Below are 20,880 nucleotides of genomic sequence, written 5' to 3'. Positions count from 1 at the left end.
TCATTTATCTACCAAGAGGAATTAGCAGTGCCAGGGCAGAACTATGGGGGAGCTATGTGAAGCAAGCAGGCCTTTGTGGCACTCCTCAAATCATATGCCTGGCTGTGTTTCTAGTCTCTGAGTAGGGCCAGGGGTGCCCATGTAGATGACAAAGGCAAGGTTTCTCTACTTTTAGAATTATTGCCAAAATCCCTGGGAAATACAACAGTGTAGGAAACCCCAAGCCTCCTACCTTTAGAGGAAGTGTCTTTTTAAAATTTTTTCTTTTTTTTTTTAAGATTTTATTTATTTTTTTGTCAGAGAGAGAGAGCACAAGCAGGGGGAGCGGCAGGCAGAGCAGGTAGAGGGAGAAGCAGGCTCTCCACCAAGCAAGGAGCCCGATGCGGGACTCTATCCCAGGACCCTGGGATCATGACCCGAGCCAAAGGCAGACGGTCAACCGACTGAGCCACCCAGGCATCCCTAATTTTTTGTTTTTCAAAATTAAATTTCTTTGAGCACTTTGGGTCATCTTACTAATTTTTCATCAAAATTGTTTCAGCTTCTTACTCAGAAATAATTTAAAATTTACAGAAAAGTTGCAGATACAGTACAATAACTCCCATATGGCCTTTACTCGGATTCTCCAGTTATTAACATTTTGCCCCATTTGCCCTATATATAATTTTTTTTGGAGTCATTTGAGGATAAATTGGATACATCATGCCCCTTCACTCCTGGTGTATATTTCCTAAAAGCAAAGGAGTTCTTTTAATAGCTATAGCACAGTTATCCAATGTTGAAATTTAACCCTGATATAATATTCTATTTACTTAAAAAAATTTTTTTTAAAGATTTTATTTATTTGAGAGAGAGAGAGAGACAGAGATAGTAAGAGAGGGCACAAGTGGGGAGGAGAGGGAGAAGCAGACTCCTCGCCGAGCAAGGAGCCCGATGCGGGACTTGATCCCAGGATCCCGGGATCATGACCTGAGCCAAAGGCAGACGCTTAACCAACTGAGCCACCCAGGTGTCCTATTTATTTATTTTTAAAGATTGTATTTATTTATTTGAGAGAGAGTGAGTGAGAGAGCACAAGCAGAGGGAGAAGCAGGCTCCCCGCTGATCAGGGAGCCCGATGTGGGGCTCGAACCCAAGACCCTGGGATCATGACCTGAGCTGAAGGCAGACACTTAACCTACTGAACCACCCAGGCACCCCTATTTAAGAATAATATATCAGGGTTTGAGCACCTGGCTGTCTCAGTCGATAGAGCGTGCAACTCGATCTTCGGATCGTGGGTTCAAGCTTCACATTGGGAGTAGAGTTTACTTTAAAAAATAATAAATAGGGGCACGTGGGTGGCTCAGTCAGTTAAGCGACTGCCTTCAGCTGGTCATGATCCCAGGGTCCTGGGATTTGAGCCCCACATCAGGCTCCCTGCTCAGTGGGGAGTCTGTTTCTCCCTCTCCTTCTGCCCCTCCCCCTCCTCTCTCTCTCTCTCAAATAAATAAAATCTTTAAAAAGATATTCTTAAGTAATCTACCATCCATATTCTAATTTCAACAAATGTCCTAATAATTTCCGTTCAGTACAATTAAATCTGATAAAATAAAAAATGGAGATGCACCTGCAAATTGCCTGAGCAGGCAAAACCAGTTCAGTCACAAAGCTGAATGATGTGGGAAATAAAAGCAAAAGAAAAAAATTAAATTTCCTTACTGCCTACAGCTCATTGACAAGTCCCTGAAACAGGTAGAGTGACTTTCCTCTGGGAGTTCAGCCGCCCAGATGTTGATACTTTGCTAAGGGTGTGCTCACTTCCTCAGCCCTTGTGCAAAAATTGGAATGATACAGAGAAAATTGGTGTGGCCTCTGTGCACAGATGACACACAAATTCATGAAGCGTTCCCTAAAAAACAAAACAAAAACTTTGCTTAAGGGCAAAAGGCAATCTTAGCTCAACATGTTCCCAACACCCCAGGATCCTGTAAGTTTTCTTTTTTTTTTTTTTAAGATTTTATTTATTTGAGAGAGAGAATGAGAGAGAGAGAGAGCACATGAGAGGGGATAGGGTCAGAGGGAGAAGCAGACTCCCTGCCGAGCAGGGAGCCTGATGCGGGACTCGATCCCGGGACTCCAGGATCATGACTTGAGCCGAAGGCAGTCGCTTAACCAACTGAGCCACCCAGGCGCCCAAGTTTTCTTTAACATATTAAAAATTCCTTTGGAAACTTTCTTTAGCTCTACCAACACAAGATACATGTTAGTCATCCTCCAAGCCCACCGATATTCATCTGAAGGGTCTCATGACTGAGGGTTTACTGAACAGTAATAAATGACCTTTTCCTAACAATAGCTAGCTCCCATAAGGTCCTGGAAACCTTGTTTCCAAAATTCCTTAGGGACTTAGGCTAGCCCTAACCCCCTCCCAATTTGAAAGTATATAATCAGTCACCCATCACAACCCCAGTGCAGCTCTTTCCTGCCCATGGGTCCTATTCCCATGCTTTAATAAAACCACCTTTTTTGCACTGAAGACCCCTCAAGAATTCTTTCTTGGCCATGTTGGCTCCAAACTCCAACAGTTCTGCATCACTGAATTTAGCTTATTCCGCAAAACTAACTTGACCTGGGTCATTTCTTACTTATACTACTTCCCCAAGATTGATATGAAGACCAGTTCCCTCTCATTTAGAAAAATTCTAATAACTAATAACTAATCACTGTGAAGAATAATTACTGGCTTCCTCACCATACAGTAGTCCCAACCCCCTTATCTGCTAGGGATACGTTCCAAGACCCAGCCCCCCAATCTCCACCCCCACCCAATGTATGCCCCAAACCATGGAAGCACCAAACCATATATATATCCTATGTTTTTGTTTTGCTTTGTTTTGTTTGCTATACATAACTATTGTACCCCAGAATGCATGGTTGCCAGAGCATTTGGCTCCTGGCGACTCAAACAGACCAGGTTCATCCACTTGCTGCTGACAAAATTCAAAGGCAGAGAAACTAGTGATGGTGAAACAAAGTAATTTATTTCAGGAAAGCCAACACCAGGAAGACAGCAGACTAACATCTTAAAGACTGTCTCCAAAGTGCTGAAAATACTTCCCAGGTTTATATAAGGAAAATGTGGGGCAAATGTGGGTGGGTACTTGCAGGTAGCAGTGTAAACCAAATGATCATTTTCTTAAGAGTCAATCACAGTTGGGGTCTTGCTGGTTCAGGGCAGTCCTTATTTTTGAGAGGGTAGTTTGGATTCCCATGAGGAGATGCTTTGCTCCCAGGGTCTTCTGCCTGAGCCTAGAGACAAGCTGAAAAGAAGAACCCAACTAGAAAGTTTGAGGTCAAAATGGAGGCAGTTAAAGTCCTCTTTCACTATGATAAGGCCTAACTTATGAATTAGGCATAGTAGATTACCAAAAATAATAGAGTAATTATAACAATATACTATAAAAAAGTTATGTGATTGTGATCTCTCAAGATCTTATTGTACTGTACTCACTTTTCTTCTTGTGACAATGTGAGATGCTAAAATTCCTATGTAATATAGATGAGGTGAGGTGAATGACAGGAGGCATTGTGATGTAGAATTAGGCTACTATTGACCTTCTGAGGAACTGTCAGAAGGAGAATGGTCTGATTCTGGACCTTGGGGATGACTGCAGGCAACTGAAACTGTGGAAAGTGACACTGGATCAGGGGGTGTCTACTGTTAAGCTGCTTTATAGTGAGAAATCCCTGAGCCTCATTCCATATTTTGGTTGGAGTGCTTCCCATTTGTGAACTGTTTTTCGTGTGTGCAGAAGAAACTTTTACTAATTACTTCAGTGATTCACTGGTTTTGCTTTGGTTATTTCTGAACTTCTGGTAAGTCTAATGCAGAATATTTTGTTATCTTGTCTCCCTACTACTCTTTCACCTGGCACAGCTCCTTTTGTCTGATAATTCTTGACATTGACATTTTTGAAGAGTAAAAGCCAGGTATTTTTAGAAATAACTTAGTTTGGTTTTTGAGGTTTCCTTGTGGCAGAATGGGTACATAAGTAATGTGATGTCCTTCTCAGTATATTGCATTAGAACATCCCTGATGCTAGTTTGTGCCATTCTTGGTGAGGTTAATTTGAATCACCTTAATTTTAATATTTTAACTTTGTTAAGATGGTGTCCAACAGGTCTCTCCACTGTAAAGTTAGAATGTTTCATAAGTTAGTATTTTTCATTTTGTGAAATAAGAAAAAGGTGCTTCTGAATGCAGAACTAATTTAGTCAGATTGCCAAATGTTTCATGAAGGCTTTGAGTCATTTTATCTCCCTGGCACGAATAAGTCACATTTTTTACTTGAGAGTTCTCCTTGGCATGCTTTTATTAATTGGGTTGAAATGTAAATTAGGGCCAGAGTGATCAAGGAATGTTCCAGTTAGGGCATATACCTTAAATTTGGAGGTCTGGGACTTAGCAGAAGGGAATTAAAGATCTGGGCGCTAGAGGAGCTTAGAAAAAAATTAGGAAGGCTTAGGAGCGCCTGGGTGGCTCAGTTGTTAAGCATCTGCCTTCGGCTCAGGTCGTGGTCCCAGCATCCTGGGATCGAGCCCCGCATCAGGCTCCCTGCTCAGCGGGAAGCCTGCTTCTCCCTCTCCCACTCCTCCTGCTTGTGTTCCCTCTCTCGCTGGGTCTTTCTCTGTCAAATAAATAAATAAAATCTTTAAAAAAAATTAGGAAGGCTTATAGAAAGGAAGGACAGTAAAAAAAAAAAACAGTCTAACTGGAGGATGTATCTGGGGAAGAAGTAGGAATTCAGGTTCAGCAGATAGGTAATAGCTGGGAGGGAGCCTGGGACATAGGGCTTATTGTATAGATTTAGGCATGAGACTACCTGGGTTTAATCCTAAATCTCTGTTCCTTCCAGGTTGTCCACTGTCATTGTGGAGATTAAATGTTCTGGTATTTATGTAAAGGGTATTGCATAGAGGTTTGCTGCATCGTAACTGTTCAGTTTTGTTACTGTTGTCCAGTTCAGTTCAGTTACTGTTGGCTAGTAGTTTTATTATCACTAAATACCATACCAGGAATTTAGGTTTGGTGTGGTAGGAAATAGATACAAGGCCTAGGAGAGCAAAGTTTATTCATTCATTCATTCTCTTATTCAGTAAATACTTATTGAGTTCCTCCTAATGTTGAGGGTACAACATTGTACAAGATAAAATATCAGCTTTCAAAGATCTTGGAATACATTTATGAAAGTAAGACTGGTATGAGATGATGCAAAATACAAGATGGAGTATGAGAAATGTAGGAATAAGGTAATAGTCCAGAGTAGGGAGCTTACATTGTGGGTGGCCTACTTGATTTGCTTCTTTTTCCCCCACTTTATTTTTATGGGATAGTGGAAAAATCATGGGCATATAGCATTCTACAGATCAAGACTGAAGTTGGAAACCTCTCTCTGAGTTTATCTCTCCATGTCTCTGTTTCCTAATTCGTAAAATGGAGTATTAATAGTGTCTACCTCACAGGGTTGTTGTGAGGCTAAAACAAGGCAAAAGAATTTAGAACAAAGTCCTAAGAATACTGACTGGGCTGGAAAGAGGCATAGAAGACATCAGAGAAGCCCTGGCTGCAGAGATAAAAGACCTAAAAACTAGTCAGGCCGAAATAAAAAATGCTATAACTGACAAGCAAAATCAACTGGATGCAATCACAGTGAGGATGGAGGAAGCAGAGGATCAAATAGGTGATAAAGAAGATAAAATTATGGAAAATAATGAAGCTGAAAAGAAGAGGGAAAGAAAACTATTAGGTCACTAATATAGACTTAGGGAACTTAGCAATTCCACAAAGCCCAATAATATCCATATCAGAGGAGTCCCAGAAGAAGAAGGGCAGGAAAAGGGGGCAGAAGGTTTATTTGAACATATTATAGCTGAGAACTTCCCTAATCTAGGGAAGGAAATAGGCATTCAAGTCCAAGAGGCACAGAGAACTCCCCTCAAAATCAACAAAAACTGGTCAACACCTAGACATATCATAGTGAAATTTACAAAATACACAAATAGAGAATTCTGAAAGCCGGTAGGTACAAAAGATCCTTAACCTGTAAGAGTAGACACATAAGGTTACTAGCAGATCCGTCCACAGAAACTTGGCTGGCCAGAAGACAGAGATCTAGTGAGAGAGGGAACACAAGCAGGGGGAGTGGGAGAGGGAGAAGCAGGCTTCCCACGGAGCAGGGAGCCTGATGTGGGGCACAATCCCAGGACCCTGGGATCATGACCTGAGCCGAAGGCAGACACTTAATGACTGAGCCAACCAGGCGCCCCTCAACTTTTGATTTTGGCCCAGGTCAGGAGATCGAGCCCTGTGTCAGGCTCCATGCTGAGTGTGGAGCTTGCTTAAGATTCTCTCTCCCTCTGTCCCTCCTGCCCCCCATGCTCTCTCTCTTGCTCTCTCACTCTCTCAAAAAAAGTGAGGGGGTGGAGAACCATCTATCATGTTAATGGACATCAAAAGAAAAAGAAAGCTGGAACAGCCATACTTATATCAGACAAACAAGATTTTAAACCAAAGATTGTAATAATTGTTGAAGAAGGGCACTATATTATAATAAAAGGGTCTATTCAACAAGAAGATTTAACATTGGAAATATTTATGCCCCCAACTTAGGAGTAGCCAAATATATAAATCAATTAATGAACTTAAAGAAACTTATTGATGATAATACAAGAATAGCAGGGGACTTTAACACCCCACTCACAGCAATGGACAAATCATCTAAGCAGAAAATCAACAAGGAAACAAGGGCTTTAAATGGCACACTGGGCCAGATGGACTTAACAGACAGCATTCCATCCTAAAGCAACAGAATACACATTCTTCTCGAGTGCACATGAAACATTCTCCAGAATAGATCACATACTGGGTCACAAATCAGGCCTCAACAAACACAAAAAGATTGAGATCATACCACACATATTTTCAGACCACAAAGTTATGAAACTTGAAGTCAACCACAAGAAAAAATTTGGAAAGACTACAAATGTATGGAGGTTAAAGAACATGCTACTAAAGAATGAATGGGTTAACCAGGATTAAAGAAGAAATAAAAGAATACATGGAAGCAAATGAAAATGAAAACACAACAGTCCAAAAGTGGGACACAGCAAAGAAGGTCATAAGAGGGAAGTATATAGCAACACAGGCCTTCCTTAAGAATCAAGAAAAGCCTCAAATACACAACCTAACTTTACACCTAAAGAACTTGGAAAAAGAGCAGCAAATAAAGCCTAAAGCCAGCAGAAGAAGGGAGATAATAAAGATTAGAGCAGAAATAAATGATATAGAAATAAAAAAATGATAGAACAGATTAACGAAACTGGAGCTGGTTCTTTGAAAGAATTAACAAAATTGATAAATCCTTAGCCAGACCTATCAAAAGGAAAAGAGAAAGGACCCAAATAAATAAAATTATGAATGGAAGAGGAGAGATCACAACCAACATTGCAGAAATACAAACAATTATAAGAGAATATTATGAACAATTATATGCCAACGAATTGGGCAATCTGGAAGAAATGGATAAAATCCTGGAAACATATAAACTACCAAAACTGAACAGGAAGAAATAGAAAATTTAAACAGACCCATAACCAGCAAAGAAATTGAATCAGTAATCAAAAATCTCCCAAAAAACAAGACTCCCAGGCCAGATGGCTTCCCAGGGGAATTCTACCAAACATTTAAAGAGAATTAATACCTATTCTTCTGAAGCTGTTCCAAAAAATAGAAATGGAAAGAAAACTTTCAAACTCATTCTATAAGGTTAGTATTACCTTGATCCCCAAACCAGACAAAGACCCCACTAAAAAGAATTACAGACCAATATCCCTGATGAACATGGATGCAAAATTCTCAACAAGATAATAGCTAATCGAAGCCAACCATACATTAAAAGGATTATTCACCATGATCAAGTGGGATTTATTCTTGGGCTGCAGGGGAGGTTCAATATCCTCAAATCAATCAGTGTGATACACAACATTAATAAAAGAAAGGATAAGAACCATATGATCCTCTTAATAGATACAGAAAAAGCATTTGATAAAATACAGCATCCTTTCTTGATAAAAACCCTCAAGAAAGTTGAGATAGAAGGAACATACCTCACCATCATAAAGGCCATATACAAAAGACCAACATCTAATATCATCCTCAGTGGAAAAACTGAGAGCTTTTCCCCTAAGGTCAGGAACATGACAGGAATGTCCACTTTCACCACTGTTGTTCATTATAATACTAGAAGTCCTAGCCTCGGTAATCAGACCACAGGAAGAAATAAAAGACATCCAAACTGGCAAGGAAGCAGCTAAACTTTCACTATTTGCAGATGACATGGTACTGTATATAGAAAACTTGAAAGACTCCACTAAAAAAATTTCTAGAACTGATACATGAATTCAGCGGAGTCACAGGATATAAAATCAATGTACAGAAATCTGTTGCATTTCTATACATTAATAATGAAGCAGCAGAAAGAGAAATCAAGGAATTGATCCCATTTACAATTGCACCAAAAACCGTAAGATACCTGGGAATAAACCTATCCAAAGAGGTAAAAGATCTGTATGCTGAGAACTATAAAACACTTGTGAAAGAAATTGAAGAAGACACAAAGAAATGGAAAGACGTTCCATGCTCATGGATTGGAAGAACAAAGATTGTTAAAATGTCTATACTACCCAAAGCAGTCTACACATTCAGTGCAATCCTTATCAAAATAACACCAGCATTTTTCACAGAGCTGGAACAAACAATTCTAAAATTTGTATGGAACCAGAAAAGACCCCAAATAGCCAAAGTAATGTTGAAAAAGAAAAGCAAAGCTGGAGGGATCACAATTCCGGACTTCAAGCTCTATTACAAAGCTGTAGTCATCAAGACAGTATGGTACTGGCACAAAAACAGACATGTAGACCGATGGAACAGAATGGAGAACTCAGAAAATGGACCCACAACTGTATAGCCAACTAATCTTCAACAAAGCAGGAGAGAATTTCCAATGGAAAAAAGACCATTTCTTCAACAAATGGTATTGGGAAAACTGGACAGCAACATGCAGAAAAAAGAAACTGGACCACTTTCTTACACCACACACAAAAATAAATTCAAAATGGATGAAAGACCTAAATGTAAGACAGGAAACTATCAAAATCCTAGAGGAGAAATCAGGCAGCAACCTCTTTGACCTCGGTTGCAGGAACTTCTTACTAGACAGGTCTCTAGAGATGAGGGAAACAAAAACAAAGATGAACTATTGGGAACTCATCAAGATAAAAAGCTTCTACACACAGCAAAGGAAACAATCAACAAACTAAAAGGCAACAAACGGAACAGGAGAAGATATTTGCAAATGACATATCTGATAAAGGGCTAGTATCAAAAATCTATAAAGAGCTTATCAAACTTGGGGCACCTGGGTGGCTCAGTCAGTTAAGCATCCTGCTCTTGATTTTACCTCAGGTCATGATCTCAGGATCCTGGGATTGAGCCCTGCCTCAGGCTCATTGGGGAGTCTGCATGAGGATTCTCTCCCTCTGCCCCTCCCCTTGCTCGAGTTTTCTCTTTCTCTAAAATAAATGAATCTTTAAAGAACTTATCAAACTCAACACCCCCAAAAAACAAATAACCCAGTTAAGAAATGGGCAGAAGACATGAATAGACAATTTTCCAAAGAAGATGTTCAGATGGCCAACAGACACATGAAAAGATGCCCAACATCACTCATCATCAGGGAAATACAAATCAAAACCTCAATGAGAGGGGCACCTGGGTGGCTCAGTTGGTTGAGAGTCTGACTCTTGATTTTGCTTCAGGTCATGATCTCATGGTCCTGGAATCAAGCTCTGCATTGGGCTCTGTGCTCAGCGGGGAGTCTGCCTGAGGATTCTCTTCCTCTCCCTTTCCTTCTGCCCTTCCCCCTGCTCTCTTTCTGTCTCAAATAAATAAACAAATCTAAAAAAAAAAAACCCAAAAACCCAAACAAACACAAACAAACCCACAATGAGATACCAACTTACACTTGTCAGAATGACTAAAATGGACAACTCAGGAAACAGATGTTGGCAAGGACACAGAGAAAGGGAAACCCTTTTGACTGTTGGTGGGAATGCAAATGGGTGCAGCCAGTCTGGAAAACAGTATGGAGTTCCCTCAAAAAGTTAAAAATAGGGCTACCCTACAACCCAGCAATTGCACTACTAGGTATTTATCCAAAGGATACAAAGATGCTGATTTAGGGGCTCCTGAGTGGCTCAGTTGGTTGGCCTCTGCCTTTGGCTCAGGTCATGATCCTGGGATTGAGCCCCACATCAGGCTCCATGCTCAGCTGGGGGCCTGCTTCTCCCTCTGTTCCTCCCCCTGCTCATGCTTTCTCTCTCTCTCAAATGAATAAATAAAAAAATTTTTAAAAATGCTGATTCAAAGGAGCACATGCACTCCAATGTTTATAGCAGCACTATCAACATTAGCCAAATTGTGGAAAGAGCCCAGATATCCATCAACAGATGAATGGATAAAGATGTATGTGTGTGTGTGTGTATGTATATATATACATACACACATAATATATATATAATGGAATATTGCTCAGTGGTCAAAAAGAATGAGATCTTGCCATTTGCAACAAGGTGGATGGAACTAGTGTTTTATGCTAAGTGAAATAAATCAGTTAGAGAAAGACATATCATATGGTTTCACTCATGTGGAATTTAAGAAACAAAACAGATGAACCTAGGGGATGGGAAAGAAAAACAAAGTAAGATAAAAACAGAGGGGGAGGCAAACCATACAGACTCTTAAATATAGAGAACAAACAGAGTTGAGGGACGGGAGGTGGGTGAGGGGATGGACATCAAGGGTGATGGGCATCAAGGAGGGTCCTTGTTGGGTTGAGCACTGGGTGTTATATGTAAGTGATGAATCACTAAATTGTTCTCTTAAAACCAATACTAACATTATATGTTAGCTAACTTGAATTTAAAAATATATATATCCATAGTAACTGGACCTGGTCTCAATTTGACAATTCTTTTTAAAGATTTTATTCATTCATTTAACAGAGAGAGAGACAGAGAGAGCACAAGCAGGGGGAGAGGCAGAGGAAGAGGGAGAAGCCGACTCCCCGCTGAGCTGGGAGCCTGATGCAGGGCTCGATCCCAGGACCTGGAGATCATGACCTGAGCTGAAGGCAGATGCTTAACCACCTGAGCCACCCAGATGCCCTTCATTTTGACAACTTTTTAAAGCTTTATTTGTAGATAAATGTGACATAATTCCTATAGAAACCTGAATATCACGACTGAGAATATCTCTGCTAAAGCCTCATCTTAAACTGGGAAGGTTGCTTCTCTAGCATACACTTCTTAGGGGATAGGAATCTTAACAGAAAATATTTGGTCAAATTAATCTATAATTGCAAACTAATAGTGTTGAGTGTCAGCTTATGGACTGAAACCATTTGAACCATGAATTATGTGCATCTAAATCAAGAGATAGATTTATTTATTTATTTATTCATTTATTATTTAAAGATTTAATTTATTTGAGGGAGAGAGAAAGCATAAGTGGGGGGAGGGGCAGAGGGAGAAGGACAAGCAGACTCCCTGCTGAGCCTGACACAAGGCTCCATCCCATGACCTGAGCCAAAGGCAGATGCTTAACTGGCTGAGCCACCCAGGCGTCCCTCAAGAACGTTATTTATTTTTATAAAATTGGCAGTCCTGCACTTAACCTCCATCTTCTGGGAACTCCTTCAACTTTTTATGTCCCTTCTCAAATTTATTGTCATGCCTGTTCATTGTTCCCTTCAATCTAAGAGAGGCATCTGTCTCCTGTTCAAGAAATTATCACCCCTTTCTCATGTTTTTACTTATCGATTGACCCCCACTCCCTTTACTCTAGGTACACGTATACGCGTAAACATATACACATTCCCAACAATAGAGTGTAATGCCATTTTATTAACTAGCAAAGAACTGCAGTGTCTTAAAGGAATAGATAAGAGTTCCCCCATCTGTAACCCCAGAAAATTTCTTCCATGGTTTTCATTAGAATTTTTATAGTTTCGTTTTCTTCATATGTAAATCTTTGATCTCTATGAAAACTATATTTTGTCATAATGCTACGTTTTTTTTCCTCGGATGACTAAACATTTTTCACAGGACCATTTATTGAATAATAATCTTTTCTACTGATGCCACCTGTATCATTTGCATTCCCTTACATATTTGGATATATTTCTAGACTTTCTAGTCCATCATTCTGCTTGTCCATTCATTCATTGACAAAAATGAAAAAAACATGTTTCTTAACCCTGTGGATCTTGTCTATGGAGGTAAACAATAAATCAATAAAAGTAAATCAGGTGCTGATAGTGAAATGGAGATAAGTCCTGTGTCTGTTCATGAGGTAATTACCTACTGTTTTAATTATCTTGAACTTTGATTTTGAAAAGGAGATTGGGGCTAGGGGACCTTGAGGGGAAGACAGAGGAGAGAGAGAGGTGGAGAGTGTGTTAAGAGAAACTATAGAAGAGTGAATGGGCTCTATCTACTCTAGAAAATACTATCTGTAGAACCCTGGGCAGGTTGCTTATCCCAGATCTCAGTTTTCTCAACTGTGAAATAGGGATGCTGCAGAGGATTGTTGGTGAAGCTAAATGAAATGTTTATAAATCACCTGGCTCATAGTAAACACTATTATCCTTAAAACATTTTCTTCTTAACTTTCTCATTTTGGGGGTAGCTGAAGCCTCCTAACATTCAACTGTCTGTCTTCCAAAATGGAATTTTTAGAACCTATGGCCTGTGTTGGGGCTAGGGCTTGGAAATGTTGAGTGGATGAAGAAGACTTCATTGTTGTGGGGAAAAGTGGTAAAAAAAAAAAAACGGCTCACCCCTGCCTGAAAATGCAAGCCCAGGCCTTCCTTGTTCCAGGGACATTAGGGTTCTTTCCACTGAAGAAAGAAGGAAAGAATATGTGAAGGACTTTGATACCAGCCAGTGGCATAGAGAGAGAAGGATGGATAAAAGAATATCTCCTAGGAGCTGCCTGCTGTGATTCAAGGGGTAAATCCTGGCATCCCAGGACAAATTTCATTAGCAGTGCTCATGGAGGAAGAAGAGCCCCCAAAGCTTGCATAAGCTACAGGAGTTACTCTGTACTTGCCCGCTAATGAGAGCTTCCTGAACTCTGACTGGTTGCTGGTTGCTTAAGGTCTGTAGTTTGCTGTTGTCTCAGTCACACTGGGTAGAATCTACAGATCGATGGTGGTTGTTAGGCCTAGCTGAAAGGGAGAAAACAGCAGAGAGAAATCCCAGGGATTTTCTTTGATTATCTAGAGGGTAAAAGTGGTTTATTATACACACACACACACACACACACACACACACAGAGAGAGAGAGAGAGAGAGAGAGAGAGAGAGAGAGAGAAAATAATCTTTGCGTTGTGAAATTTTCACCCAGCTACTTCTGGGTGAAATACAGATTATCTATGCTACAATATGTGGTGTTTGCAGCTAATAAAAATTCTAGCACATTACTTTCTGAGACTGACAGTCAAAGAATTGGTAAATATTGTCCCAGTTTCTCAATTTAAAGTATACCTTTGGGGATATTTAGCAAAGTATCTTCATGATATATAAAGCAAGCCATAAATACGAAGGTAATTAGATTTGAAGTTTCACTCAATTAAATAAGATCTATCTCTGTATCTCAACGTCTAAGGTACATAAGACATATCATACCTTGATCCAAAGCTGTATAAAATTGCTTTAGAGGTGACATTTCTCCTAGCGTACTATTGCAAAATTAAAGCTCTACTAAAAACATCCCTAGAGTTTAATAATTGAATTCAAGTGGGGAAAAATATGAGTTCTTTCTTTTTTAATACCTTTGAACTTTTTTCCTATTATGGAGGGCAATTTTCCTGGTCCCTGGGAGTTGCACAAGAAATCATTATTCCATTAAGTTAATACCCCATTCTTATGATCCCAGATTTTAGAATTTATTTATTTATTTATTTATTTTTAAAGATTTTATTTATTTATTTGAGAGAGAGAGAGAATGAGAGATAGAGAGCACGAGAGGGAAGAGGGTCAGAGGGAGAAGCAGACTCCCTGCCAAGCAGGGAGCCTGATGTGGGACTCGATCCCGGGACTCCAGGATCATGACCTGAGCTGAAGGCAGTCACTTAACCAACTGAGCCACCCAGGCAGCCTAGAATTTATTTTTAAAAAATATTTTATTTATTAATTTGAGAGAGTGAGAGAGAGTGTGAGAGAGAGAGCACAAGCAGGGGAAGAGGCAGAGGGAGAAGCAGACTCCCCTCTGAGCAGGGAGCCTGACATGGGGCTTGATGCCAGGACACTGGGATTATGACCTGAGCCGAAGGCAGATGCTTAACCCTCTGAGACACCCACCTGCCCCCAGATTTTAGAATTTAAACAAGAATACAGTCAAGGGATGAATTTAGCCATATGTATTTTTTGCTTGGTTCTTAAAAGCTAAAATAATTTATGCTACCTGTTGTACTGAACTTTGATCACGAATAATATATTTAAATTGCTGGCAAGTAAAGTCCCTTAAAATTACAATAGCAGCAAATATTGGCTCATCATCTAAAATTAGTATTATTGGGGCGCCTGGGTGGCTCAGTTGGTTGAGCAACTGCCTTCGGCTCAGGTCATGATCCTGGAGTCCCGGGATCGAGTCCCACATCGGGCTCCCTGCTCGGCAGGGAGTCTGCTTCTCCCTCTGACCCTCTTCCCTCTCATGCTCTCTGTCTCTCATTCTCTCTCTCTCAAATAAATAAATAAAATCTTAAGAAAAAATAAAATAAAATTAGTATTATTGGGGGTACTAAACATGGTCTCTATTTTATGACTTTTGAAACTAGAAACTAATTGTTTATACTTTATTTCGAAAATATTTACTCAGTGTAACTACTGTTGCAAATGGACTTTATTTGGCCACATACAACCCTTAACATTCTCTTTGTCAGATAACAGTAACCATGGAAAAGTTTGAGGTGGGTGAAGGTTGTCCATTTCCCCACACTTTGATGATAGATTATAATAAAAGCAAGTTTTAGACAAAATTTTACCACTTATACAGACATTTATTAAACATGTATTTGCAAGCAAGGACAAAACAGTTCATACTACAAAATAAAAAAGCTAGCTCTTTGTTAAGTGTGGGAAGCACTTCTGATATATTTCAGCCATAAGTATCTTGAACACCACTAATTTTCCCAATGATATCTGATTAATGATTATGATGATGAGCAAGTCATTAATTTTACCAATGAAAATATTTTTCTGATATTCACTTTGCTGATTAGGAAGGCATCTGGGTTTGATAGCCCTTTGGTGAGACATGAAAGGCAGAAGTACTTTGATGCAACTGGGGCACAGAAAGATTAAGTGATTCCCCTAAAGTCACATAACTAGCAGGTGACCCAGCTTGTCTGATTCTGCATCCCATGTTCTTCCTCTTAATCTCTCTGAACTACCTGTATTGATAAATTCTCTAGAAGCAAGTTGATCTACTGCTTTGAGGGTAGAACTAAAAAGAAGAGGCTGAAATCACACCTGCAGAAGAGAGAAAAGAAAATCTGATACAAGAAACTGCTTAGAGTATTAACTGTAGAATGCGCAGAAAGCTATCCTAACTAAAGACATCTATTTTTAAAAAGGTAATATCAGATTGCCACTTATCTTGATGGTCATAGGGTAGAGATGTTCTGGTTAAAAAAAAATCCTGATTAATACAGGTTCACAATAAAATCTGTACCCTGATTTCTCATTTAAAGGGAATCAGACACCAACAAAATAAACATGCCATGAATGCTGAATTGAATTGAGTTAAATATTTTCTTATTGCTATCCTGAAAAAAAATCACATGATATTGGGCGCTTCAGGATATTATGATACTGGTGGAGCATAATTGTTCTTGTTAGTAGAAACAAAATACTAATGATTTTTCTAGAAACTCATTTCTAAGATACCAGAAGGTATCTTTGGAATAAAAATGATTAGTATCATCTCAGGTCTGGCTATACAGACCTGAGATGAAATTCAAAGTGCAACTTCTGAAAATTTGGACTCAAAGGAAAGTTTTTATACTTCAAACTCAGCTAGATGAACATATTCCATTTATCCCCTTCCACTTCAGTTTTCTTTTCTTTTACTTCACCAATCTATTCACTATGTTTAAAACCAAACTTACCATTTCCTTCACTCCCCTTCCCCTGCAACTTTCCCAAGTGCCATGTTCTCTAGTCCACTTAGGTGTGAATCTGTGGGCCATTTTCTCTCACTTTTTTTAAAATTTATATATTTTTAAAGTATTTAACAGAGAGAGACACAGCAAGAGAGGGAACATAGCAGGGGGAGTGGGGGAGGGAGAAGCAGGCTTTCCGCTGAGCAGGGAGCCTGATGTGGGGCTTGATCCCAGGACCCTGGGATCATGACCTGAGCCAAAGGCAGACGCTTAATGACTGAGCCACCCAGACACCCCCAGTTTCTCTCACTTCTAAATACAGTCATCAAATACTAATGATTCTACTTCTAACATTTTTCAGACATTGCTTTCTTTACATTCACACTTTCAAAAACTCTGTATTAGTTTGTATTTTATCATGCCAGAAGTGGTCATCTGTTGACTTTGCTAACCACAATCTATCCACCACTTTTTCCATTAATAGCATTCATGTTTTCCTTGGAATACCATCTCTCTCCCACTCTGCCCATGGGATATTCATGGGTGTGGTAGATTGTTTGCTTCAGTGGTCTCTGTATTATACCCTTTAGTATGTAACTTTGGGGTTTCTCCTATAAAGTTGAAATTTATGTCCCCAACCTATGTGATTTTCTTTGGCCAATAGAATTATGAGAAAGTGAATCAAAGCTTCAAGAAGTTTTCAATGTTTCTGATTCCTCTTTTGCACTCCTGCTATGCCATGGAAGCCCTTGAGAAGGACCAGAGCCTTCCTACAGCCAACTCCCAGCAGACCCCAGGCATGTGAGCAATAATGCTTATCATTGTAGGCTTTTGAAGCTCTTTAGTTCTTTGTTACACAGCATTACTGCTGCAATGAATAATGGATATTATAGGATTCAGGGCAGGCTGCCCCTAAATATGCTTTGGCATATTGATTTTTTTTAAAGATTTTATTTATTTATTTATTTATTTGAGAGAGAAAGAATGAGTGGGGGTAGCGGCAGAGGGAGAAGCAGATTCCCTGCAGAGCAGAGACCCCAATGCAGGACTGGATCCCAGGCCTCTGGGATCATGACCTCAGCCGAAGGCAGAGGCTTAACTGACAAAGCTGCCCAGGTGCCCAGCATATTGATTATTTTGAGTCAAAGTTACTGAAACGGCTGGTACCAGAAGGACACCCTGACCATCCTTTGCCCCCCTGAAAGCAGGAAATAAATTTCTCTTGTGAAGGCTACCCTCCCTGCAGCCAGAAGGTGCCTCCAGAAAGCATCCTTATTGTCCGAGGTAGGAAATTCAGGTCTGAGAAAGCTGTATAAACAGGCCTTGTTACTGCTTCATTAAGGTGCTACCCCAAACCCCAACTTCTTTTTATTGTTGATTCTTCACAAGTTTATTGTTTGTCTAAAAGGTATAAAAGCTGCCTGCTTTGGTTACTTCTTTGAGTCTCATTTTTATGAGCTCCCATATGTATGAAATTAAAATTTTCTTCTGTTGGTCTGTATTATGTCAGTTTAATTATTAGATCAGCCAAAGAATATAGAAGGGAAAAAAGGAAAAATTTTCCTCCCCCAAATTTTCCTCACCAACAGTTTCTATTCTCTTGCAGCCCAGAGCATGTGCTCTGGACCCAAGCACAGGGTTTATTTTGAGCTGCACATGTTAATCATGCTTTCTAAAAATAAACTCATTTCTGAGTTGGGAAAGAGAATCTCATTCTGCTGGACTTGATGTAAATAGAAAGTAAGATTGGAGTCACTGGGGAACATCATGTCTTGCAAATAAAACCATTAGAGGGGAAAGCTGAGTAATCTAGAGAGAGAGATGGAGTCCAGAGTCTTGTTGAACCCCTCAATCCAGCTATGCCTGACTTCTTAGCTATGGGAGTTAGTAAATTCTCTTTTCTGAAAATCTAACTTGAGTCGTCATTTCATCTCATCAAAAGAACTTAAAGTTTTATCCAGATTGCACTGCTGCTAAGTTATACTTCCTAAAATACTATTTTGATTGTGTCACGATTGTGTCACTTTTAGAAAACTATTGCTCTTCATTTTCTTTCAGATTAGTTCATCAGTCAAAGCCCTCCTAGCATCTGACTCTGTTTTTCATTAGGGTTGATTTCTTCTGATTCTTCTTTCTTTCTTTTTCTTTTTTTTAAAGATTTTTTTAAAAAAATTATTTTTGAGAGAGAGAGAGAGAAAGAGAGAGAGCATGAGTGGGGGGAGGGGCCGAGGGAGAAGCATATTCCCCGCTGAGCAGGGAGCCCGACGCTGGACTGGATCCCAGGACCTTGAGATCATGACCAGAGCCAAAAGCAGACGTTTAACCAACTGAGCCACCCAGGTGCCCTTCTCTCCCCTCCTTTTTTTTTTTTTTTTTTTTTTTTTGAGAGAGAGAGAGACTCTTTTCTTTCTTAAACTTTGCAACCACTTAATATCTTTTCCTTCCTTTTTGCTTTTGTTTCCATGGCTCCCTTTGCCTGGAAAGCCATCCTTTTCTGTATGAGCCAGAGCCTAACTACTTTAATAAACAATCCCAACATTTCAAGAGCTCAATACAATAAAAGTTTAATGTTTGCTTATATCACAATTCTTAATGAAAGTGGTAAGGAGAGAGGCGGTTGACTACATGCAGACATTTAGGTACCCAGATCTTTCCATTTTATAACACCAGGGTCTTTGATTTGTGAGCTCTAGGGTTGTTGAGAAAGAAGAAGAAGAAAAAAAAAAGGAGCAGAAAATTTAAGTGGAGACTGACTTCAGGGGCTGAGCCTGGGAGTAGCCTATTCCTTTGACTCATGTCCCATGGGCCATAACTAGTCACATGACCCCACATGGCCTCACATCTCCCCATCAAGATTGAGAAGGCTAGAAAATACTGTCTTCCTTTGTGTTCAGGTGGAAAAAAAAAAAAAAAAGGTTAGTGACCTTACAGCCCTGACACTGCCATATCCACCATCTCCATCTGGTAAATCCTCCCAATTAAATATGATTTTCCATATTCTCTTTGATGTGTAGAGTGGATTTTCTGTGTGTTTACCTTAGTCTCCTTTTAGGTTCATTCATTCAATCAGGAACATATGAAAGCACATAGTTATTGAATGCCACAGATATAAAGGTGAATATGACCTGCTCCTTACCCACAAGAGCTGTCTTAGGAGAGACACAGAGATAAACAATTGTAATCTCATGTAAAAGGTGCAGCTATAAAAGTATTTACAAATTGCAGATAAACCATTCAGGAAATAAGTTTCTTGATGGTAAGGACTAGTTCTTATTTGTCTGTTTATCTCCACGAGTACAAAGAATGTGTAGAGGGGAGTCTTGCACTTGCTAAACATTCGATGATTTCGTTGAGTCCAAGTGAGTAAGTGATCTAATAAAGGAAGAATGAATGGATTCATAAGGACTTTGAGATATACAGAGGTGGAGTATAGAAGGACCTATACAGATAGGGGGGTTTTGTTTTTTCGTGATTAAATATCAAAAAACATACAAAAAGACTAAGTGAGAGTTTTAGATATGTACAAAAGATAAAATGCAAAGTCAAAAAGTCTTAAAGAATACAAGTTTCCCCCACTATTCAAAAATAGCATATTCCTATGAGCGAGATAGAAGCAATAACTATTAATTTATATGCAAAAAATTTTGAGCATTCCCCAACCCCCAAAAATAACCTCTCTTAGGCTTATTTGATACCTTAGGACACACCTTGCTAAAGGATGCACAAAATACATTGTAATAAAGCACAGATGCTCACAGACGCAGTTCAAATCTATAGCACTTGATGGTGAGCTGCTGTGTGATCCCTGGGGAAGGAACTTGGGGAGCTCTCTAGCTGCATGGGGTGTGCATCTGTTCAATCACAGCTCGCTGCAAAACAATGCTATTTTCGCTTTTCACCTTTCATCATAAAAGTGAAAATCCTTTTCTGATTTCTTTCAGTTAGTGAAAACAAGTACTGATGTTGGGTCTTTTATAAAAGCCAAGTGGCCTAATGCAAACACAAAAAGTGGGGGGAAACTTGCATTGGCAATGTGCCTCCATCTGTGATCTATGAAGAGGTAAATCTACGAAGTGGTAAAAACCTCTTTGTAAAATTGCACTTTTTAGAATTTTGACTTTCTCTTCAGTATACTTAGTTACAATGTTTAATGGCAGTTGGTAGGGGAAGTTATAAATAATCAGGGAAACGCATGCAGTGGAATGTTGTTTTTGCCTGGAAGGTCTATGTCCTGCACGAAATTTTAAGAGAGAGTGCTGAGCTCTCATTTACCCATCAAAAGCTTTTACTCAAATGTGTATTGGAGGAACTTGAGGAACATATTCAAAATAACCTGCTCCCATAGAAGATTTCATGAATTGGTCACTGGAAGGTAGAGCCCAAATCGAGAACCAGTGGTTTACAGCACCCACCTCCTTAAAGTTCTGTCTTCCTGTATTAGTTTCCTTTTGCTGGCATAACAAATTAGCACAAATTTAGTGGCTTAACAGAGCACAGATTTATTACCTTACCCTTCCAGAAGTCCAAAGACAAGTAAATTTCATTGGGCTAAATTCAAGGATGTTGACAGGCATGGGAGCCTCTAGGGAGAGATCTGTTTCCTCACCTATTTCATC

General features: G+C 39.6%; 1 non-coding gene across 1 annotated transcript; it reads left to right on the top strand.

Moving 5' to 3' along the window:
- Positions 1-1,792: 1,792 nt before the first annotated feature.
- On the top strand, positions 1,793-1,899 carry LOC114216024 (U6 spliceosomal RNA). Its single transcript, XR_003610671.1, has one exon. It is a non-coding gene; the product is annotated as a U6 spliceosomal RNA (small nuclear RNA).
- The last annotated feature ends 18,981 nt before the right edge of the window (positions 1,900-20,880 follow it).

The sequence above is a fragment of the Eumetopias jubatus genome, unplaced genomic scaffold (genome assembly GCF_037043125.1).
Source record: "Eumetopias jubatus isolate StellerSeaLion01/CBP00866 unplaced genomic scaffold, mEumJub1_p1.0 scaffold_3, whole genome shotgun sequence".
Taxonomy (NCBI): domain Eukaryota; kingdom Metazoa; phylum Chordata; class Mammalia; order Carnivora; family Otariidae; genus Eumetopias; species Eumetopias jubatus.
The sequence above is the reverse complement of the archived record's forward strand: the minus strand, read 5'-3'. Positions and strand labels throughout refer to the sequence as shown.